We start from the raw sequence: 15338 nt of genomic DNA on the forward strand, positions 1-15338 counted from the left end.
AGAGTAAGTGAGAACGGATACACAGTTGTTTGCCAACATTCGGTTCGTTCACAGCCATGTTGGTAAGGCAACAAAAACAAAGATGTATTTTTATGCCCACAGTATTACCCAAGTTTCGGCCATGAGGTGAAGGTTCCTCCCTGACAACCAGCTAAGACCTTGTACAACTTGCTACAACTGGATCAGAGAAGCACACTATCTCATTTTAAAGAAGTGATAGAATAGATTATCTTTGATTACCCAGACGTGCAGACCTGAGCAGTGGGTGTGGGCGCCTGACCAACACTTCAGTCCGTGCGTGTTAGCCCACGGTCGGGGGTAGCAGAACACAGAATTGGTTCCACACTGCCATCAGGGAGGAGGACACGGAGGGCAGAGGTTGGAAACACCGCCGGGATCCAGCCTGTGCAAGTGAGATGTCTGCCAATCAATCAAAGGACCTTGTTATATACACACACGAAAAAATTGATTTGATCTTGTTTCAGTGGTTCGTCATGTCATGTTCAGATTCAGAATAAGCAAACACAGTAGAACCCAGCACAGAAAGAAACTAAACTTGCTTGTGGAAATATCTCCTCAAGTAAAAGTGTTAATCATCAAGATTTTTTTTTAAATGAAGCACATATGTACATTGAGAACGTAAGAGCAAATCAGATGGCAAGAAATAAAAACGACAAGTGCAGCTCTAGCATAGATATGGCGCTCTCAGTGCATTGAAATGTTATTCAGATGTTTCTAAATACCATTTTCTTTCTTCTCCAGTGTGCAGATCATTTCTTTCAGGGGCGTTCAACATTTCTCCAAAACGACGAACTAACCTAGACTGAAATGCTTGCCTCCTTAGTTTCAGATCGACCCACTCAACCTTATTCTATTCTATTTTAGCTCTAGCCTTACGTAGGCTCAGACCAAAATGAACTAAGATACTGATTCGTGGAAATTATCTTGGGGTTATGGAAGATAAAATACGAACTGACCAAGAAGCTATGAGATTAGTCCAAAGAAAACGGGAAAAACAAGAACATGTGGATCTAGAGATAAAGTGTAGGGGGCGGGCCGGAGATCAGACCTCATGGATGGTGATGGAGACGGCTGTGCCGCGGTCGCTGCTTCCTCCAGCAAGCCGCCGCTGTAGACCACCAACCGCACGGCCGCTCCGCCCCAACAAGCCGATGTCAAGTTTGACCTCCATGCCGGATCTGCGCAAAAGGCCGCGAAGATAAAAGATACATCTGTATTGAACTGGATTTGGTTCAATTCTTCACTGCAAAAGGTAGTAGCAGAGCTAGTACATCCTTACCAACAGAGGGAGGAAGATTCATGGGAGCCGATCCAGATCCAGTAGAGAGATGGACGGGGATTTCCGTCGCTTCTAGGCGTGCTCCGGTTGGTTCCGGCAGGGGAGAAGGAGCAGGATGGCGGCGGTGCAACGGAGATGGAGGAGACGGTGACGCGGCGTGGGGAGGGCAGGAAGTCGGGAAGTATAGAGGGCTAAGACGATGGGGCGGCGGCGGAGAAGGGGAAAGAGTGGGGTGGAGAGTGTCTTTGGGGCTAGGTTTTTACACCGGGAATGGTTTAGGGCTTCGGGCGGGCTTAGGTGGGCTTGCGGGGCTGTATTAGTTTGTACATGACGGTTTCTGAATTTGCCACTGGAAATCCATCATGTATTAACAGGTTTCTTGTAGTGCTTGGCTTGTCATCAGGGTTGTGCATGATGAGGGCATTCTTGTGTGACGAAAATGGAGCATGACTAAACTATATGATTTTGTAGGGATGAACTTTCTTTGGCCATGTTATTTTGAGAAGACATAATTGCTTAGTTAGTATGCTTGAAGTATTATTATTTTTATGTCAATATTAACTTGTATCTTGAATCTTTCGGATCTAAATATTCATACCACAATTAAGAAGAATTACATTAAAATTATGCCAAGCAGCACTCCGCATCAAAAATTCTGTTTTTATCATTTGCCTACTCAAGGACGAGCAGGAATTAAGCTTGGGGATGCTTGATACGTCTCCAACGTATCTATAATTTTTGATTGCTCCATGCTATATTATCTACTGTTTTGGACATTATTGGGCTTTATTATCCACTTTTATATTATTTTTGGGACTAACCTATTAAGCGGAGGCCCAACCCAGAATTGCTGTTTTTTTGGCCTATTTTAGGGTTTCGAAGAAAAGGAATATCAAACGGAGTCCAAGCGGAATGAAACCTTCGGGAACGTGATTTTCTCATCGAACATGATCCAGGAGACTTGGACCCTACGTCAAGAAATAAAGGAGGAGGCCACGAGGTAGGGGGGCGTGTCTACCCCCCCCCCCCAGGCGCGCCCTCCACCCTCGTGGGCCCCTTGTTGCTCCACCGACGTACTCCTTCCTCCTATATATACCTACGTACCCCAAACGACTAGATACGGAGCCAAAACCCTAATTCCACCGCCATAACTTTCTGTATCCACAAGATCCCATCTTGGGGCCTGTTCCGGAGCTCCCCCGGAGGGGGCATCCATCATGGAGGGCTTCTACATCAACACCATAGCCCCTCCGATGAAGTGTGAGTAGTTTACCTCAGACCTTCGGGTCCATAGTTATTAGCTAGATGGCTTCTTCTCTCTTTTGGGATCTCAATACAATGTTCTCCCCCTCTCTTGTGGAGATCTATTCGATGTAATCTTCTTTTTTCGGTGTGTTTGTTGAGACTGATGAATTGTGGGTTTATGATCAAGAGTATCTATGAACAATATTTGAATCTTCTCTGAATTCTTTTATGTATGATTGGTTATCTTTGCAAGTCTCTCCGATTTATTAGTTTCGTTTGGCCTACTAGATTGATCTTTCTTGCAATGGGAGAAGTGCTTAGCTTTGGGTTCAATCTTGCGGTGTCCTTTCCCAGTGACAGTAGGGGCAGCAAGGCACGTACTATATTGTTGCCATCGAGGATAACAAGATGTTTTTAATCATATTGCATGAATTTATCCCTCTACATCATGTCATCTTGCCTAAGGCGTTACTCTGTTTTCATGAACTTAATACTCTAGATGCATGCTGGATAGCGGTCGATGAGTGGAGTAATAGTAGTAGATGCAGACAGGAGTCGGTCTACTTGTCTCGGATGTGATGCCTATATACATTATCATACCTAGATATTCTCATAACTATGCTCAATTCTGTCAATTGCTCAATAGTAATTCGTTCACCCACCGTAAAATACTTATGCTCTTGAGAGAAGCCACTAGTGAAACCTATGGCCCCCGGGTCTATCTTCATCATATTAGTCTTCCAATACTTAGTTATTTCCTTTGCTTTTTTACTTTGCTTTTATTTTACTTTGCATCCTTATCACAAAAACACCAAAAAAATTATCCTATCATATCTATCAGATCTCACTCTCGTAAGTGACCGTGAAGGGATTGACAACCCCTTATCGCATTGGTTGCGAGGAGTTATTTGATTTGTGCAGGTATGAGGGACTCGCGCGTAGCCTCCTACTAGATTGATACCTTGGTTCTCAAAAACTAAGGGAAATACTTACGCTACTTTGCTGCATCATCCATTCCTCTTCAAGGAAATCCAATGCAGTGCTCAAGAGGTAGCAGTCTCCGATGGTGTTTGTTGAGTTGGCATGGATCAAGATTAGGATTTGTCACTCTGATTGTCGAAGAGGTATCTCTAGGCCCTCTCTGTAATGTACATCACTATAAGCCTTGCAAGAAATGTAGCTAATGAGTTAGTTACAGGATATAGCATTATGGAACGAGTAAAGAGACTTGCCGGTCGATATTGAACTAGGTATTGAGATACCGACGATCGAATCTCAGACAAGTAACATACTGATGACAAAGGGAACAACGTATATTGTTATGCGGTTTGACCGATATATAAATCTTCGTAGAATATGTAGGAACCAATATGGGCATCCAGGTTCCGCTATTGGTTATTGACCGAAGACATGTCTCGGTCATGTCTACATAGTTCTCGAACCCGTAGGGTCCGCACGCTTAACATTCGGTGACAATCGATATTACGAGTTTATGTGTTTTGATGTGCCGAAGGTAGTTCAGAGTTCCGGATTTGATCATGGACATGACGAGGAGTCTCGAAATGGTCAAGACGTAAAGATCAATATATTGGAAGCCTATGTTTGGACATCGGAATGGTTCCGGGTGAAATCGGGAGTATACCGGAGCACCGAGAGGTTACTAGAACCCCCCGGGAGGTATATGTGCCTTATTGGGCCTTAGTGGAAGAGAGGGAAAAGAATCAATAGAGGGGCGCCCCCCAAGCCCAATCCGAATTGGTAATGGGGCCGGCCCCCCTTTCCTTCCTTCTTCCTCCTCCTTCCTTCTCTCCTAGAACCAACATGGGGAAGGGGGCAATCCTACTCCCGGTGGGAGTAGGACTCCTTGGGGCGCACTTAGAGAGGCCGGCCCCCTCCCCCTCCTCCACTCCTTTATATACGGGGAGGGGGGCACCCCATGGACACACAAGTTGATCATTGATCTTTAGCCATGTGTCGTGCCCCCCTCAACCATAATCCACCTCGATAATATCGTAGCGGTGCTTAGGCGAAGCCCTGTTCCGGTAGCAACATCATCACCGTCATCACGCCGTCGTGATGACGAAGCTCTTCCTCGGGCTCTACTGGATCGTGAGTTCGTGGGACGTCACCGAGCCGAACGTGTGCATATCGCGGAGGTGCCGTATCTTCGGTACTAGATCGGTCGATCGTGAAGACATACGACTACATCAACCGCGTTGTCATAACACTTCTGCTTACGGTCTACGAGGGTACGTAGACGATACTCTCCCCTCTTATTGCTATGTATCACCATGATCTTGCGTGTGCGTAGGAATTTTTTTGAATTACTGCGTTCCCCAACATTAGGTCGTCGGCATATATCGATCTATGCCTACGGTGGCCATAGGCATAGTTAGGCCGTCGGCATAGATGTAGACCTGGTGGCCCAGGGACAAACGGTGGGCTAACGCCTTCAAATTATGCCGACGACCCTAAAGGCAGCCGTCGGCATAGATATTATCTATATTTTTTTACTAGGAGTTGCCACGTGGCAGAGCTATGCTGACAGCAAAGTCGTAGGCATAGTTTTCCATCTATGCCTACGTCAAGGCCGTATGCATAGATATTATTATTTTTATTTTAAATTATTTTTATTTTTTAAGTTAAAATTTGTTTAACTTAAATCTAAACTTAAAGATACACAAATTTTACATCGATTTAGGATAGAATTTTCCATAGATTATGAATATCCAGTTTATTTTTGTTTTTGAGTATGTTATGTGGCCTCCTGTACTTTTGCATATAGGTCCTTATGCTTTGCAAAAATCATAAGTAATCGATACTTGGATCGATTTTGACAAAATTTATATGGGTTTTACCAGAATCTTGAAAGGATTTTGTGCTGTACTATGTTTCAAATTTGAACAAACTTAAATCATGCTTGCTTCAGATTTACAGAAAACACCCTCTTGTTTTGACTTTTTGTATATTTGTCATTCCTTGCACAAACGAGACAAATTTTATATCTGCATCCATCAGATTGTTTCAAGGATTGGATTATGGTGGCGGGTACAAACAGTCGGCAACTGGCTCAATAGTGTGAAACTCCATGGACACCGATGCCGCTGTCACTTGGAGGGAGGAAACGGCCATGGACACCAGACCTTGTTCTCAAGTGTTCCAATGGGCCGGCCTATCACAACCAGGTGAAAACGTCCATTGGTCAAAACTCATCCGACGAAAGTCAAAAGCGTAGATTTCCGGGTCAACTTATCCAGTGTTAGGCTGGCCGGGGGCCTTCGAGGGGGGGGGGGGGGTTAGCAATGCCACCAGGGCAACGCGCCAAGTCCTCATACATGTCGAAAGGTGTGGTTTCATGTCTAAAGAGGCAATACCCGGCTCTGGTGTGAGGTTAACCCTCATGAACGGCGATGAAACTGAAGTAAACCTTCTGCGGTTTTGGCGTTGCATGAATATTCCTGAACACTTGGAGCGTAATCAATTCATGAGATTTTTACACAGTGCAGACACATATGATATAATATGCGTGGCAATTTCTTATATTTTTGTAAGATGCAGGAGTATGTGAAAAAAAAACCCAGCACAGATTGTTCTTCCCGTGTCTACGAGTGTGGTCGGGGGCCTTTGGGGACTAGCTATGCCACCAAATCTTGCACCAGGTCATCTTACATGTCTGGAAGTGTGCTGTTAGGAGCAAACAAACGACATGTGGCTCCAGAGTGTGAACCCCTTCACGGAAGGCGCTGCCGCCCGCACTTGGAGGGGGGAAATGGCCGCATCGGGTCGACACGAGGGGTGTCCACTGGTGGGTTGGGCCCAGACCTTGTTCTGAAATGTTCCTATGGGCCGACCTGTCACAACCAGGTGGAAAAGTACGTTGGTCAAAGGTCGTCCGGTGAACGTCAAAGGTCTAGATCTTCGGGTCAACCGGGCTAGGATTAGGCCGGTCGGGGTCCTTGGGGGTAGCAATGGTACCCAAACTTGCATTGTGTCTAAATATATGTATACAAGTGCGATGGAGGGTTGAAATAGCCAACGGAGCAACATGCAGCGCTCTTCCTTCATAAAATCGGGCACGTTCTCTCTATAGATAGATACTACCTCGGAAATGGTACAGTTTACAAGAGGCCTTCGGTTAGGATTCTGCGAAATGCGCTCAAACTTTTACCACAACCTACAGGGGCCACATGATGCCACCGTGCTAGGTCTTGAGAATTTCCAGCATCGTATGATTTTCCGTGGATTTTAACGGCTAGATCCGGCATGTCGCTGAGGCACATTCACCCTTTGATGGTGGGGCCTGCCCCTCCTTTGGTTGCACTAGGCCTACACATACCGCAAAGACATCATATATGATTTGACAAAACACTTCTGGACATCATTTTAGGTGGTCGCCATGTAGATTTGTAACTTCCCGCATTGAAACCCTACGGATGCAATAAATGTCTCAAATATTGGAGGCGGCCCCGAAAAATTCCATGTCCTGCCACCTGTCATGCGATGGCCCCCTTTGAGATCACGAGAAGTTTCGAGGTCAACAGAGAAATGGGCAACACACCTCCTAGAGAAATGGTCCACACACTTCCTACACAAACCGGACAAGTTCTCTCTTGATAGCCATATACTACCTCGGAGATCGTGTAGTTTACAAGCGGCCTCCGGCCAGGCTTCTACGAAACATGCTCAAACTTTTACCACACCCTACTGTGGCTAGCTCGGCCTGGTCGGGAAGCATGGGAAGGAGCGAGCTGTTTAGAACGATGCCCTTCTCCAAAATTGTTAAGTGTTTATTACTCGGAATAAGAGGAGAAAATACAATTGCAATAGCTTAAATCTCATTGGTGGAACCAATTGTGGCATGGATTGATGACATGGCTCACATCTATCCATCCATCTCTCCACATCCCGAATTTTTTATTAATAGTAAATAATAATCCATTGATTCTGAAACTAGTCAATGGTGGGTGGAAATTTTAAAAATGGGAAGGACGCAATGAACAATGGCGTCCAGGGCTGGATGCTATCGAGGACTGCGTCCAGGTGTGGACGCTATCACAAACAGCGTCCAGTTATGTTATTCACTCAACCATCAGATTGGACTAAACCTGGTCGTTTCCTACTGACAGATAGAACCTCCCTGAAATTAAATTATCCTAGTTTATGAGAAGCCAAATTTTTAGTCGTGACTCGTGAGTCTACATTACATCAATTTAAAATTAAGATATTCACTTCCTGCACGTTCATTTTTGTAGGTGAATATAAGAACATGGTAATCATTCTGGTTTAGGTGGATGGTGAAGTGCAACATGGTCCATAGGTGTGGACTATAGTGTTCCTCCCAAATTAACATTTCCTCCAAGAAAACCACTTTTGAAGACATCAAGAGTGAGACATGTCGAGGAATTGGAACTGATAATGCCAGTGCTCAAAACAACCTAAATATCCAAGCTCGCTTTGATAATGGGGCTCCTAGACCAAATTATATTCAATTAATTCCAGTATATGAGGAAACAGGATGGAACATGTTTTAGAAGACCAAATCCCAGACAACATGACAAGTGACAGAGTTAGATGTTTATTTCACGCGAGATCGAGACATGTTGAGCCAAGTCAGCGGTGGAAGGAACACACAAACAATTGAAAGGGAATCACAAAGGTATGAAAGTGCAATGATTTCATCATTGCATCAAACATCCGTCGGTGAATTTTTAAATTCTAGTATAAGTAGGTGAAAACTATTTGTCTCAGTCCGCCGACGCTCCACCAATGCTGATATCAAATATTGATAGACATTGATTTTCCTCGTCTTAGCAATCCGATACAAACCAAGGTTCTCTAAAGCTAAGCTACATAGAGGATCAAATGGCATGCCAACACGATACCACAATTAGTCTTTAGTTAACCACTAAGCCTAACGGAGAACATGCAAATTTAAACGATACTCACATTTTTCCAAGCTAGGATATTTTGTGTTGGCTGTGAGGCATCCATAACAAATCATTGAAATGCCCCTTTGTATCCATTGGAAGACCCTATTACAGCATAAACAGAACGAGTAAGATGTTGAAATGAAATATCAAAGCAATCATTTGAATTCTTCACAATACAACACTAATAAATAAAGCTCAAACAATTCAATGTTTTCATCTACGCAGTTAGTGAAATCAGTAAAGCTACATCAAGATAGCATCTCAATCAATTATGCTCACTGCTTCAGTACTAGGTTATTTCATAATAGTTCTAAAATTTATATTATTTAGGTTCAATGCACAATACCAATCTATTAACCGGAATAAGAGACAAATAGTAAATCGTTAATCAGATGTAATTTGAAAGCATCTACCGTTTAATTGGGGACTAGCAGAATGTGTACCTATTATGAGGACAAATGACAGTGTCGTATTGCATCATGCGACGTTTCCACACTACTACCAATGGTTGAGACGATGTACATACAAGCAGTGGAGTGACATGGACGACCACCTCTGCAGCAGCGTCATCCTCTGCCCACCATTTTGCTGTGAGGAGGTTCGCGACAGCCGTGGGGAGGTCGGCGACGGAGATGAGCCGGAGGTCGGGGCGACGAGGCGGAGGCCGAGCCAGTCCGTAGGAAGGTGGGCGGCAGAGAGAGCCGGAGGCCAGGCTGGCGGGGGAGGCGGGGAGATGAAGGTTGGCGACAGGGATGAGGCAGCGGCCGCCAGCATGCTATCTGGGTCTAGGAGTCGGGGTCAGGCCCAACCAAATGGTGGATGCTAGCAACAACAGCGTCCAGATTGGGACGTTCTTTGCATCTGCGTCCAGGCTGGGACGCTGTTATCTACTGCGTCCTTACTATTTTTCAATTTTCTATTTACCCTTTATTGCTTTCGTAATTATTGAATTATTAATTATTATTAATAAAATTTCGGCTCCACATCACATGCCACATCCATCCATCTAAAGAAAAGGAGGCAAAAAAGAACAACGAAAAACAAGACAAAAACCCACCGCACGCCTCTCCCTCTCCCTCTCTCGCTCGTCTCTCCCTGCTCCCTCCCCCCACCCACGAAACCCTCGGCGCTGCTGCTTACGCCGCTCGATTCCGGCGTGTTCGGGTGGCCCTTGCCGGCGCACAGCACAGATCCGTGCTCCCCTGCCTCCGCTCTTCCCTTCCCTCCAGCCAGATCCGCCTCTCGTGGCCCCGAGAGCTCACCCACGACCCCTTCCCATGGCTAGGGTTTCGAGGGTGGCGTCCCCTCCAACTCTGTCGTGTCGCTGGCGACTGCGCTCCGCCCTCTCCGACGCCCACCGCAAGTCCCACGGGTGGCTCCGCCTCGTGGTCAGTGCTCCTGGACCCTGTGGCTGCAGGGCGGACGCACGCGGCGGTTAAACTCCGGCGAGACGGCGGCCCTGTCCACGGCGTGACGGCGGTGCACTGCATCGGCTAAAGCACCCCCATGGTAAGCCCCTCTGCACTCCTCTCTGTTCCCCCCTTTTCCTTGTATAATGATGCTTCACATTGCTTGATATGAATGTGATTTTGGTCAATCTTCACTTCCGCCTAGCTAGCTAAAAGAAGCAACCAAGCTAGTAGCTTAATTGATATACAGGAAACTAGCTAGATGTGCGCCTCTAACAATGTGTTCATCAGGCCGCTCTCAGGCATCGTTTGAGTGTGCCAATTAGTTCGGCCAGCCTCTATGATTTATTCTGATAGTTGCTAGAGTGCTTCTATTTGTGAAAAATTCGACGCAACAAAAAAATGTTAATCAGTCCGCTCTCTCAAAGTCAAGTTTGGGCTGCTGCATATGAATGGATTTTTTTCCCAGTTTGGGAGCTAGGTACTGGTGGAGTTGGTGTATCCATAGATAGTATACACTTGCGCATTTTTTTGAGTTCTTCTGTTGTGAATGAAAACAACCATCATGGATCTCCTCTGTTTTCAAGCAGCTTGCTTCTCCATGTATGTCTTATGCAGCATATTCATCTTGCTCCTCTTTTATTCAGTAGCCATGGAAGTTGATGAAATTTAAGTGTCGTGTTGTTCTATAGATGAAGGGAGGGAGGGACGTCCATGGATTGGACTGCAAGGATTGGATGCAAACCAATGCACATGAGGAGGACAGATGCAAGCCATGCCATGATCTGAAGGTCCCTGCCGTGAACCCCTTCCCCTTCACGTGTATACTCATGCTCAACATATGATTTTTTTTAATCTTCAATTCAGCCTAGCTAGCTGTTGTAGTACTTGCTTATCTCCTTCCAAATGTTGCGCCAGTCCATTGAGTTTCTTATTGCTCCAGGTAGTACTGATATTTTTCTGCTCTGCGATTTGACGTGCATGGCTCCAGGCTCCCAGTCTACCACTTTTATTGCTGTGATGTCGAGCTCTACTTTCTTTATTGTCACGAATTGCAAAATTAGTAGGAAGTAAACTTTTGTTAACTTGTTGGCTATACCATTGGAACTACTGTTATATTTGATTTGTCGCTCAACTAGTTCTGCAATGATTGGATCGAATGATGGCATGACCCTACTGTTATCATTGCAATGATCTTGGTCTTATAGATGTTATTGTTCTTGTCATATAGCACATGCTACTTTCTTTATTAGTTGGCTGCTGGTTCTATTTGTTCATATGTATAAGTGCTAATGTTTCTTTATTATCTTATAAAGGATATAGTCCTTCATTTGTATATAGCTGTAACTCTCTTATTGATCAACATATACTGATTCATCTCTTTACTGCAATTACTCTGTAGTTCATGATTTGCTCCCGTAGTGGTATAAAATTATAGTTTCTCTTTCAAGCTGGTATTGTGTTTGATATATACTAGTGTTTATCTAAATACCATGTATTGGTATTTCTTGTATGGTTTAGTACATCATCTTTGTATATTGTATAGGACATAGTCCTGATGGTTGCATGTAGTGATAATTCTTTCTTTGCATTAGCTATTTCATATGTTTCAGATGATTTAGATGCATGCTTATACTCCTATCTATACCAGGTGCATGTGTTGTGCTCAGAAGCGGAGGACGAAAGAAAATTAAGGTGTGGCAAAGTTTTAAGGAAAGAATTTTTTGATGCAAAACTAGAAGAGTCAATATATACACGCTACTCCTATTTTTATGTGATTCTCAGATCAACATAAAATTTTCACTAAAATAACTACAATTCCACAATACGAGCTGTTAAAATTCAGAGAAACATACCTATGCCTCTGCCAGTTTCCATTGGCTTTACTGGCCCCTTGCCTTTCCTCTCCATCTTCTTCTTGGGACAACGCAACTCTACACTGCGCCCTGCTGGCTGTGAACGAGGGCTCGGTGCTGCCGTCCGCTTAGGCCACTCCCTCACCCGCCACTCCCAGCGCCCAGCGCCCCAGCTGTCCTCGACCGCCCCGTCGTGCTCCGGTGACCGGTCTGCGTCGTGTTGGCTTGTTGCCGCCGCGCTGTAGGTTTGGAATTGGGTGTGACCGAGTGGGGCATGTGCGTCGTGTGTCTGTGTGTGTGCGTTTTTTTTCGAGGCAAACCTGTGCGTGTGCCTCGTGGTGGTCTCCTGGTGTGTGTTGAGCGCTCGCTGGTTCGTGGCCCAACTGCCTCTCAGGCCCATTTTCTCTGTTTAGTGAACGGGATTCTTTCTCCTTTCTCTATGTTAGCGATTTTCGACTAGAGCAAGCGTAGCCAGCAGTCGAGAGCAGTATAGGCATATGTATAAAAAATATTTTGCACCCAATTAAGGTGTGGCGGCCGCCACCCCTTGCCCACCGGAGTCCTCCGCTAGTGTTGTGCTTGTGTACCTATATACAAAATAGTAACCATGTGTAAGTCGGTGTATGTGTTCTTCTTACAGCAGATGTTTAGTAAATGTGCTATCAATGGCCTATTTCTTCTTGCAGGTTATGGACTATATCTTTCCTTGCCAATTCCCTCTCTTAAATCTGATTTGAACATATGCTACACTGGTCTCTTCACTTTCTTTCATTCTTTCCTACTCTCACTGATAAGAACAGGCGCTCCTTAATCTTGCCATGCCAATGATGGTGTCCTGAGGCTCTCATCGTTACTTAACAACAGATGCTGCACTACTTGATCCAATGATGCAATAGTCCTAGCACTACTAGCTAGGCTGCCTGAGGACAATCCCTACTTCAAACCCTACCTCTGGGCTAGTTGATAAGTAGTGGGTTAGTTGGATTTCATCTGAAAGCTAACCCAAGCTTAATTGAGGGATCCCCTAATCATGGAGTTAGTGCTAGTTTGAGTTGATCTTTGGGTTTGGCTTTGATCTATACATTGCTGGCTCTACTTCTGTCTTGGGTTATTGGCTCCATTTACACAGTGTTGGCTCTCTTCTACTGTTTCTTTGATCAACTTAATATGATTGGGTTTGACTAATGTTTCCAAACTCCTAAGTGCTAGGTCCTACAGAAAAGGCATTTTGCTAAGGGGAATGCTACATTTGAACCTTGATCAAGTTTTTCCTGTTTGTTGTTTCTTGTTTTGCAGGTTGATGATATGGAACAAAGAAGCAAAAGTTGAAGAACTAGATAGTTTGGTATAGGTTTAGTTTAGGACTTTTTCTTTCTTCTTTTATTTCTTTTCCCTCCAAGTGTAATTCCTGAATGCTTGTAATTGACATTTATATTAATAAAGTCTATTGTTTATTATTCAGACCAAATAATTATATTGTTCCATATATTGTGAATATAGTTTCTTTTATTCACTTTTTGCAATATCACTTGTGTTATTTATTCATCAATATAGGTTTGCATATATGCCTACAGCAAAGCCGTCGGCATAAATGTCATGTGGTAGCTCCTAGCCGAGGACTCAACCAGGAGCAACCATGAGCTGCCATGTGGCAGGACTATGCCGACGGCAAAGCCGTAGGCATAGTTTCGCCACGTGGCAGATCCTGGTTGGTTGGACATAGCGACGGCGCCATCAGCTACCGTCTCGTCCATTTTTTGCCGACAGTGAAAGTATGCCGACAGTGAAAGTATGCCGACGGCTGTACGGAAGCCGTCGGCATAGGTATCTATGCTGACGGCTTTAGTATGTCGACGGTCTGACAAGAGTACGCTGAAGCATTCTATGTCGATACGGGGGTATTCCGACGGCAGCCGTAGGCATAGGCCTATGCCGACGACATTGTGGCCTTGGGCCGTAGGCATAGCTGCTGATTCCGGCAGTGCACACACACACATTTTCTTTGAATAAAAAACATATAAATTTTCTACATCAGTTTCTCTCTCTCTCTCTCTCTCTCTCTCTCTTGCGGGAGAGTATCTCCTTTCTATATTTGAGGAGCTTTTATTTGCTATATATGCTGTATCAAGCCAATTCAATTCATTGGCGTTTAGCGTTCTCTCTCAAGAGATATGAGAGATTTTTAGAGATCAAATACATTCCACAGTATCTTATATGACTAATCTTTAGTTTTCTGAAGTGGAGCCCTTGGTCGTCATCATCATTATGCCTTCCTTTGTACCATCTTTCACAAATAAGGGAGGAAGAATTAACACATGATAACTAGTACAAAAGGTGTAGTTAATGATATGGATTATATGATATGAATGTCCTCATCTCCAACACCTCTAACAACCGTCCTGGCTAGTATGAGTGAGTAAAATCCTATAGAAGAAACAAAAGAAACTGAAGGAGGAAAATATAAACGGACAATCGATGGAGTGCAGAAGAGGAGGAGCACTGGAGGAGGAAGGAGGGAAATAATGCGGAAACCTCTCACTCAAACAGCGAGGACGTTACTTTTACTCTTTTTTCTTCCCTTGCTCGCTTCTCTTTTGAATGCAATGAGCGTGGGGTGCCAAGGCTTCTTCATTTTCACTTCTTCTTGATAATTCATGGAAAATGGCCTAACTTTTTATAAGGTGTTTTTAGAGTCCATGAGAGTGTCAAAAAACATATTATATTAAGTTACAAAGGGAGTATTCATTAGCCTTAGTTTGTTGTTCATTACTGGAAGTAGTAGAAGATAACGAGGATTATAAATACATTATTTTTGGGAATAGAAATTTGATCACCGGTGGTTTTTCCCATCTTTATTTCACTAGCTTCTATTTGCTACCATGTATCCCAATACATTGGGTCTTAGGGCGTGTTCGGGAGCTCTCTCGCTTCTGAAATCCTCGAATCCAGACTCGGATTCCAGCCGAACGGTTCCACTCATGGTTATTGGACCAAGAAGCTGGCTCGAACCTGCGTACAAATTTGACGGAGTCGCGGAGCTAGAAAAACCTGGCTCCAAGGAAATTGAGAAGTTGGATTCGTAAAGAATTACGGAAGAGTGCCACCGCCAAGTGATCGATTGACCGTTCCCTCGAGGCAACTCCACCAGACGCATAACTCCTCCTTCCCCTTCCCGCAACCCTAGCCGCCGCACGCAGCAGCCATGGCGGGCTGCACCTTCAGCGCCGGCGGCCGCCGCTCGTCCATGCTTTGAAGCCATCCCCGCCCTGCTCGCCCTCGTCCGCCGTCGCGGACCGTCTCCTCCGTCCTCGACCACCCATCCCCGCCCTCGTCTGCCTCCGTCACCGACCGGCTTCTCCGTCCCCGACAAGTCATCCCCGTCCTGCTCGCTGTCTTCCGCCGAAGAACCCGGCCGCTGTGTCGATTCTCTGCCTCCCCGACCACCTCTTCCGATTTTTTAAGGTGATGCCCTCTTTGCTGTCCGACCACCTCTCCCTGTACATGTTCATGCTCTGTTGCTATATGCTCTACTGCTATATGTTCAGAAAAGAGATGCAGAACATGCTTTGCTGCTATATGCTCTGCTTCTATATTCAGA

Source organism: Triticum aestivum, chromosome 7A (assembly GCF_018294505.1).
Source record: "Triticum aestivum cultivar Chinese Spring chromosome 7A, IWGSC CS RefSeq v2.1, whole genome shotgun sequence".
NCBI classification, from domain to species: Eukaryota; Viridiplantae; Streptophyta; class Magnoliopsida; order Poales; family Poaceae; genus Triticum; species Triticum aestivum.